This window comes from Lolium perenne, chromosome 2 (genome assembly GCF_019359855.2).
Source record: "Lolium perenne isolate Kyuss_39 chromosome 2, Kyuss_2.0, whole genome shotgun sequence".
NCBI classification, from domain to species: Eukaryota; Viridiplantae; Streptophyta; class Magnoliopsida; order Poales; family Poaceae; genus Lolium; species Lolium perenne.
The window spans coordinates 91,783,802-91,792,911 of record NC_067245.2 but is presented as its reverse complement, the minus strand read 5'-3'; positions in this window follow the sequence as shown (position 1 = coordinate 91,792,911).

Genomic DNA, 9,110 nt, shown 5'->3' with positions numbered 1-9,110 from the left:
TATAGTACTAAGCATTAAAGTTGAGAAACAAGGTCTAGACATATTCAACCTATGCAAATCATGTATCTACCCCTAATTAATTAACCCCTAAACTTTGTCTTATGTAGTCAAGCATGAAGAGAGGTGGTTTTGGGTTTCAAACATGGAAATTTCAAAAACCTCCCAAAAGCTTCATTTTAGAGTGACTAATTAATAAGAAGGATGATACAGGCTTCCCTTCTCATTTTCATGTTTTAAACTTGTCTTCTTATGTCATATAGTAAGCATTCAAGTTGTTAAACAAGGTCGATCTAGACATATTCAAACCAGACAAATCATGTATCTATACCCCTAACCCCTAATTAAACTCTGTCTTATGAAGTCAAGCATGAAGAGAAGTGGTTTCGGGTTTCAAACATGGACTAATTACGAAGGATCATTTTTAAAAACCCCAAAAGCTTCATTTTAGAGTGCATAAGAAGGATCCAGGCTTACCCTTTCATTTTGATGTTTTAATCTTGTTTAAATCTTGGTCAAACCTAGGATTTGACCAATATTCAAATGAGCATAAAATAAGAAATAAAAAAATAAAAAAAGAAAGCACATAATCTTCTTATGTCATATAGTAAGCATTCAAAAGTTCATGAAGAAGGTCTAGACACATTCAAATCAAACAAGTCATCTACCCCTAACCCTACACTGTGTCTTATAAATGAAGTCAAGCATGAAAAGAAGTGTGGTTTTGGGTTTCAAACATGGAAATTTGAAAAACCTCCCAAAAGCTTCATTTTAATTAGACTGACTGGTTAATTAAGAAGGATCCATGATTAATTACCTTTTCATTGTCATGTTTTAAACTTGTTTAAATCTTGGTCAAACCTAGGATATATTTGACCAAGATTCAAATGGGCATAAAAGTTCAGAAAAAATCAAAAGAATGAAAAACCAAAGCATGAAAAGAAGTGTCGTTTTGGGTTTCAAACATGGAAATTTCAAGAACACATCCCAAAAGCTTCATTTTAGAGTGAGTAAGAAGGATCCATGCTTACCTTTTCATTTCATGTTATAGACTTGTGTTTAAATCATGGTCAACCCTAGGATTAATTTGACCAAGATTCAAGTGGGCAGAAAATTTAAAAAATAGAAAACTGAAAAACCAAAGTACATAGTCTTCTTATGTATGTCATATAGTAAGCATATTCAAGTTGATAAACAAGGTCTAGACATATTCAAACCATACAAATCATGTATCTACCCCTAACCCTAAACTATGTCTTATGAAGTCAATCATGAAGAGAAGTGGTTTTGGGTTTCAAACATGGAAATTTCAAAAACCTCCCAAAAGCTTCATTTTAGAGTGACTAAGAAGGATCCATGCTTACCTTTTCATTTTCATATTTTAAACTTGTTTAAATCTTAATTTTTCAAACCTAGGATTTGACCAAAAGATTCAAACATGGAAATTTCAAAAACCTCCCAAAAACATCATTTTAGAGTGACTAAGAAGGATACATGCTTCCCTTTTCATTTTCATGATTTAAACTTGTTTAAATCTTGGTCAAACCTAGGATTTGACCAAGATACAAATGGGTGGGCACAAAATTCAAAAAAATCAGAAAAAATGAAAAACCAAATCCAATAGTCTTCTTATGTCATATCGTAAGCATTCAAGTTGATAAACACAAGGTTTGGACATATTCAAACCAGACAAATAATGTATCTCTACCCCCTAACCCTAAACTTGGTCGATCTTATGAAGTCTAGCTAGCATGAAGAGAAGTCGTTAATTTTGGGTTTCAAACATGGAAATTTCAAGAACATCTCAAAAGCTTCTTATGTCGTATAGTACTAAGCATTAAAGTTGAGAAACAAGGTCTAGACATATTCAACCTATGCAAATCATGTATCTACCCCCTAATTAATTAACCCCTAAACTTTGTCTTATGTAGTCAAGCATGAAGAGAGGTGGTTTTGGGTTTCAAACATGGAAATTTCAAAAACCTCCCAAAAGCTTCATTTTAGAGTGACTAATTAATAAGAAGGATGATACAGGCTTCCCTTCTCATTTTCATGTTTTAAACTTGTCTTCTTATGTCATATAGTAAGCATTCAAGTTGTTAAACAAGGTCGATCTAGACATATTCAAACCAGACAAATCATGTATCTATACCCCTAACCCCTAATTAAACTCTGTCTTATGAAGTCAAGCATGAAGAGAAGTGGTTTCGGGTTTCAAACATGGACTAATTACGAAGGATCATTTTTAAAAACCCCAAAAGCTTCATTTTAGAGTGCATAAGAAGGATCCAGGCTTACCCTTTCATTTTGATGTTTTAATCTTGTTTAAATCTTGGTCAAACCTAGGATTTGACCAATATTCAAATGAGCATAAAATAAGAAATAAAAAAATAAAAAAAGAAAGCACATAATCTTCTTATGTCATATAGTAAGCATTCAAAAGTTCATGAAGAAGGTCTAGACACATTCAAATCAAACAAGTCATCTACCCCTAACCCTACACTGTGTCTTATAAATGAAGTCAAGCATGAAAAGAAGTGTGGTTTTGGGTTTCAAACATGGAAATTTGAAAAACCTCCCAAAAGCTTCATTTTAATTAGACTGACTGGTTAATTAAGAAGGATCCATGATTAATTACCTTTTCATTGTCATGTTTTAAACTTGTTTAAATCTTGGTCAAACCTAGGATATATTTGACCAAGATTCAAATGGGCATAAAAGTTCAGAAAAAATCAAAAGAATGAAAAACCAAAGCATGAAAAGAAGTGTCGTTTTGGGTTTCAAACATGGAAATTTCAAGAACACATCCCAAAAGCTTCATTTTAGAGTGAGTAAGAAGGATCCATGCTTACCTTTTCATTTCATGTTATAGACTTGTGTTTAAATCATGGTCAACCCTAGGATTAATTTGACCAAGATTCAAGTGGGCAGAAAATTTAAAAAATAGAAAACTGAAAAACCAAAGTACATAGTCTTCTTATGTATGTCATATAGTAAGCATATTCAAGTTGATAAACAAGGTCTAGACATATTCAAACCATACAAATCATGTATCTACCCCTAACCCTAAACTATGTCTTATGAAGTCAATCATGAAGAGAAGTGGTTTTGGGTTTCAAACATGGAAATTTCAAAAACCCTCCCAAGTGCTACATTTTGGAGTGACTAAGAAGGATAGATGCTTAATTTTTCATATTCATGATTTAAACTTGTTCAAATCTTGGTCAACCCTAGGATTTGACCAAGATTCAAATGGGCATAAAAATTCAAAAAAAAATCAAAAAAAATTGAAAAACCAATGTCTTCTTATGTCATATAGTAAGCATTCAATTAAGTTGATAAACAAGGTCTAGACATATTCAAACCAGGAAAATCATGTATCTACCCCTAACCCCTAAACTATGTCTTATGAAGTCAAGCATGAAGAGAAGTGGTTTTGGGTTTCAAACATGGAAATTTCAAAAACCTCCCAGAAGCTTCATTTTAGAGTGACTAAGAAGGATCCAGGCTTATGTTTTCATTTTCATGTTTGAAACTTGTTTAAATCTTGGTCAAACCTAGGATTTGACCAAGATTCAAATGGGCATAAAATTCAAAAAAATTAGAAAAATGAAAAACAAAAGCACATAGTCTTCTTATGTCATATAGTAAGCATTCAAGTTGATAAACAAGGTTTAGACATATTCAAACCAGACAAATCATATATCTACCCCCTAACCCTAAACTCGGTCTTATGAAGTCTAGCATGAAGAGAAGTCGTTTTGGGTTTTAAACGTTTAAGCCAAAAGCCCCATTTCAAATATTTCAAACTTATTCAAATTTGGTTCAAATTTGAAAGACATACAATTTATAGCACACATAGTGCATACATGTTCACACATATTGCACTAGATGCTAATTAACCCTATAGTTTGAGGCCATTTGGATGAGGTCGAAAAAATTCTTGGATTAGAAATGGGGTTGTTCGAACCCCGTAGTTGGATTTTTTTGAACTTGATCTGTAGTACTGAGCAAAACCCTAGTTTAACCTATTTAATTATAGATTCGTAGGTTGATTTTTCTACATTTTTATTATTACTATGCAGCACATGTGTGCTTGCCCGTCGAGTGAAACTCGGAGAAGAGGGATCACTCGGAAGGAGAGAAGAAGGGAGAGCATTATGGTGTCTCCCCTTTTTCGGGTGATGATGTTGACTTTTGTGCAGGGTTTGTCAGTGAGCAGGAGGTGCGAGCGAGCGAGCGAGCGAGTCGAGCGAGGCCGAGAATGAGAGAGATTTGTTTCTTTTTTTGTGAGAGGGACAACCGAAGGATCCTGAAGGACCCAGAGACTTCCAATACGCATCCTGATGCGTCTTCTCTTGACAAAGAAAATGGCTGGGAGTTTGCATACCTATTGCACGTGACCTGTGCTCACTGAAGTGTGGGACCCCACGCATGGGCACCACACGTAAGTGACAGACCTATTGGTGTAAAAACTCGGTTGATTAGTATAGTGCATTAGAGCAAAGTTTCCTATGGATTCAAGGGTAGGAAATCCAAGTTAACTCATTTACATGACATTATTTTTCCATTAAGCAAAGTTAACACATCTATCAATTGGTACATTTTGGAGTGACTAAGAAGGATCCAGGCTTACTTATTCGTTTTCACGTGTTAAACTTGTCTAAATCTTGGTCAAACCTAGGATTTGACAGAGATTCAAATGGGCGGAAAATTAAAAAAAAACAGAAAAATGAAAAACCAAAGCACATAGTCTTCTTATGTCATATAGTAAGCATTAAAGTTGATAAACAAGGTCTAGACATATTCAAACCAGACAAATCATGTATCTATACCCCCTAACCCCTAAACTATGTCTTATGAAGTCAAGCATGAAGATAAGTGGTTTTGGGTTTCAAACATGGAAATTTCAAAAACCTCCCAAAAGCTTCATTTTAGAGTGACTAAGAAGGATCCATGCTTACCTTTTCATTTTCATATTTTAAACTTGTTTAAATCTTAATTTTTCAAACCTAGGATTTGACCAAAAGATTCAAACATGGAAATTTCAAAAACCTCCCAAAAACTTCATTTTAGAGTGACTAAGAAGGATACATGCTTCCCTTTTCATTTTCATGATTTAAACTTGTTTAAATCTGGGTCAAACCTAGGATTTGACCAAGATACAAATGGGTGGGCACAAAATTCAAAAAAATCAGAAAAAATGAAAAACCAAATCACATAGTCTTCTTATGTCATATCGTAAGCATTCAAGTTGATAAACACAAGGTTTGGACATATTCAAACCAGACAAATAATGTATCTCTACCCCCTAACCCTAAACTTGGTCGATCTTATGAAGTCTAGCTAGCATGAAGAGAAGTCGTTAATTTTGGGTTTCAAACATGGAAATTTCAAGAACATCTCAAAAGCTTCTTATGTCGTATAGTACTAAGCATTAAAGTTGAGAAACAAGGTCTAGACATATTCAACCTATGCAAATCATGTATCTACCCCCTAATTAATTAACCCCTAAACTTTGTCTTATGTAGTCAAGCATGAAGAGAGGTGGTTTTGGGTTTCAAACATGGAAATTTCAAAAACCTCCCAAAAGCTTCATTTTAGAGTGACTAATTAATAAGAAGGATGATACAGGCTTCCCTTCTCATTTTCATGTTTTAAACTTGTCTTCTTATGTCATATAGTAAGCATTCAAGTTGTTAAACAAGGTCGATCTAGACATATTCAAACCAGACAAATCATGTATCTATACCCCTAACCCCTAATTAAACTCTGTCTTATGAAGTCAAGCATGAAGAGAAGTGGTTTCGGGTTTCAAACATGGACTAATTACGAAGGATCATTTTTAAAAACCCCAAAAGCTTCATTTTAGAGTGCATAAGAAGGATCCAGGCTTACCCTTTCATTTTGATGTTTTAATCTTGTTTAAATCTTGGTCAAACCTAGGATTTGACCAATATTCAAATGAGCATAAAATAAGAAATAAAAAAATAAAAAAAGAAAGCACATAATCTTCTTATGTCATATAGTAAGCATTCAAAAGTTCATGAAGAAGGTCTAGACACATTCAAATCAAACAAGTCATCTACCCCTAACCCTACACTGTGTCTTATAAATGAAGTCAAGCATGAAAAGAAGTGTGGTTTTGGGTTTCAAACATGGAAATTTGAAAAACCTCCCAAAAGCTTCATTTTAATTAGACTGACTGGTTAATTAAGAAGGATCCATGATTAATTACCTTTTCATTGTCATGTTTTAAACTTGTTTAAATCTTGGTCAAACCTAGGATATATTTGACCAAGATTCAAATGGGCATAAAAGTTCAGAAAAAATCAAAAGAATGAAAAACCAAAGCATGAAAAGAAGTGTCGTTTTGGGTTTCAAACATGGAAATTTCAAGAACACATCCCAAAAGCTTCATTTTAGAGTGAGTAAGAAGGATCCATGCTTACCTTTTCATTTCATGTTATAGACTTGTGTTTAAATCATGGTCAACCCTAGGATTAATTTGACCAAGATTCAAGTGGGCAGAAAATTTAAAAAATAGAAAACTGAAAAACCAAAGTACATAGTCTTCTTATGTACGTCATATAGTAAGCATATTCAAGTTGATAAACAAGGTCTAGACATATTCAAACCATACAAATCCTGTATCTACCCCTAACCCTAAACTATGTCTTATGAAGTCAATCATGAAGAGAAGTGGTTTTGGGTCTCAAACATGGAAATTTCAAAAACCCTCCCAAGTGCTACATTTTGGAGTGACTAAGAAGGATAGATGCTTAATTTTTCATATTCATGATTTAAACTTGTTCAAATCTTGGTCAACCCTAGGATTTGACCAAGATTCAAATGGGCATAAAAATTCAAAAAAAATCAAAAAAAATTGAAAAACCAATGTCTTCTTATGTCATATAGTAAGCATTCAATTAAGTTGATAAACAAGGTCTAGACATATTCAAACCAGGAAAATCATGTATCTACCCCTAACCCCTAAACTATGTCTTATGAAGTCAAGCATGAAGAGAAGTGGTTTTGGGTTTCAAACATGGAAATTTCAAAAACCTCCCAGAAGCTTCATTTTAGAGTGACTAAGAAGGATCCAGGCTTACGTTTTCATTTTCATGTTTGAAACTTGTTTAAATCTTGGTCAAACCTAGGATTTGACCAAGATTCAAATGGGCATAAAATTCAAAAAAATTAGAAAAATGAAAAACAAAAGCACATAGTCTTCTTATGTCATATAGTAAGCATTCAAGTTGATAAACAAGGTTTAGACATATTCAAACCCGACAAATCATATATCTACCCCCTAACCCTAAACTCGGTCTTATGAAGTCTAGCATGAAGAGAAGTCGTTTTGGATTTTAAACGTTTAAGCCAAAAGCCCCATTTCAAATATTTCAAACTTATTCAAATTTGGTTCAAATTTGAAAGACGTACAATTTATAGCACACATAGTGCATACATGTTCACACATATTGCACTAGATGCTAATTAACCCTATAGTTTGAGGCCATTTGGATGAGGTCGAAAAAATTCTTGGATTAGAAATGGGGTTGTTCGAACCCCGTAGTTGGATTTTTTTGAACTTGATCTGTAGTACTGGGCAAAACCCTAGTTTAACCTATTTAATTATAGATTCGTAGGTTGCTTTTTCTACATTTTTATTATTACTATGCAGCACATGTGTGTTTGCCCGTCGAGTGAAACTCGGAGAAGAGGGATCACTCAGAAGGAGAGAAGAAGGGAGAGCATTATGGTGTCTCCCCTTTTTCGGGTGATGATATTGACTTTTGTGCAGGGTTTGTCAGTGAGCAGGAGGTGCGAGCGAGCGAGCGAGCGAGTCGAGCGAGGCCGAGAATGAGAGAGATTTGTTTTTTTTTTGTGAGAGGGACAACCGAAGGATCCTGAAGGACCCAGAGACTTCCAATACGCATCCTGATGCGTCTTCTCTTGACAAAGAAAATGGCTGAGAGTTTGCGTACCTATTGCACGTGACCTGTGCTCACTGAAGTGTGGGACCCCACGCATGGGCACCACACGTAAGTGACAGACCTATTGGTGTAAAAACTCGGTTGATTAGTATAGTGCATTAGAGCAAAGTTTCCTATGGATTCAAGGGTAGGAAATCCAAGTTAACTCATTTACATGACATTATTTTTCCATTAAGCAAAGTTAACACATCTATCAATTGGTACATTTTGGAGTGACTAAGAAGGATCCAGGCTTACTTATTCGTTTTCACGTGTTAAACTTGTCTAAATCTTGGTCAAACCTAGGATTTGACAGAGATTCAAATGGGCGGAAAATTCAAAAAAAAAACAGAAAAATGAAAAACCAAAGCACATAGTCTTCTTATGTCATATAGTAAGCATTAAAGTTGATAAACAAGGTCTAGACATATTCAAACCAGACAAATCATGTATCTATACCCCCTAACCCCTAAACTATGTCTTATGAAGTCAAGCATGAAGATAAGTGGTTTTGGGTTTCAAACATGGAAATTTCAAAAACCTCCCAAAAGCTTCATTTTAGAGTGACTAAGAAGGATCCATGCTTACCTTTTCATTTTCATATTTTAAACTTGTTTAAATCTTAATTTTTCAAACCTAGGATTTGACCAAAAGATTCAAACATGGAAATTTCAAAAACCTCCCAAAAACTTCATTTTAGAGTGACTAAGAAGGATACATGCTTCCCTTTTCATTTTCATGATTTAAACTTGTTTAAATCTTGGTCAAACCTAGGATTTGACCAAGATACAAATGGGTGGGCACAAAATTCAAAAAAATCAGAAAAAATGAAAAACCAAATCACATAGTCTTCTTATGTCATATCGTAAGCATTCAAGTTGATAAACACAAGGTTTGGACATATTCAAACCAGACAAATAATGTATCTCTACCCCCTAACCCTAAACTTGGTCGATCTTATGAAGTCTAGCTAGCATGAAGAGAAGTCATTAATTTTGGGTTTCAAACATGGAAATTTCAAGAACATCTCAAAAGCTTCTTATGTCGTATAGTACTAAGCATTAAAGTTGAGAAACAAGGTCTAGACATATTCAACCTATGCAAATCATGTATCTACCCCCTAATTAATTAACCCCT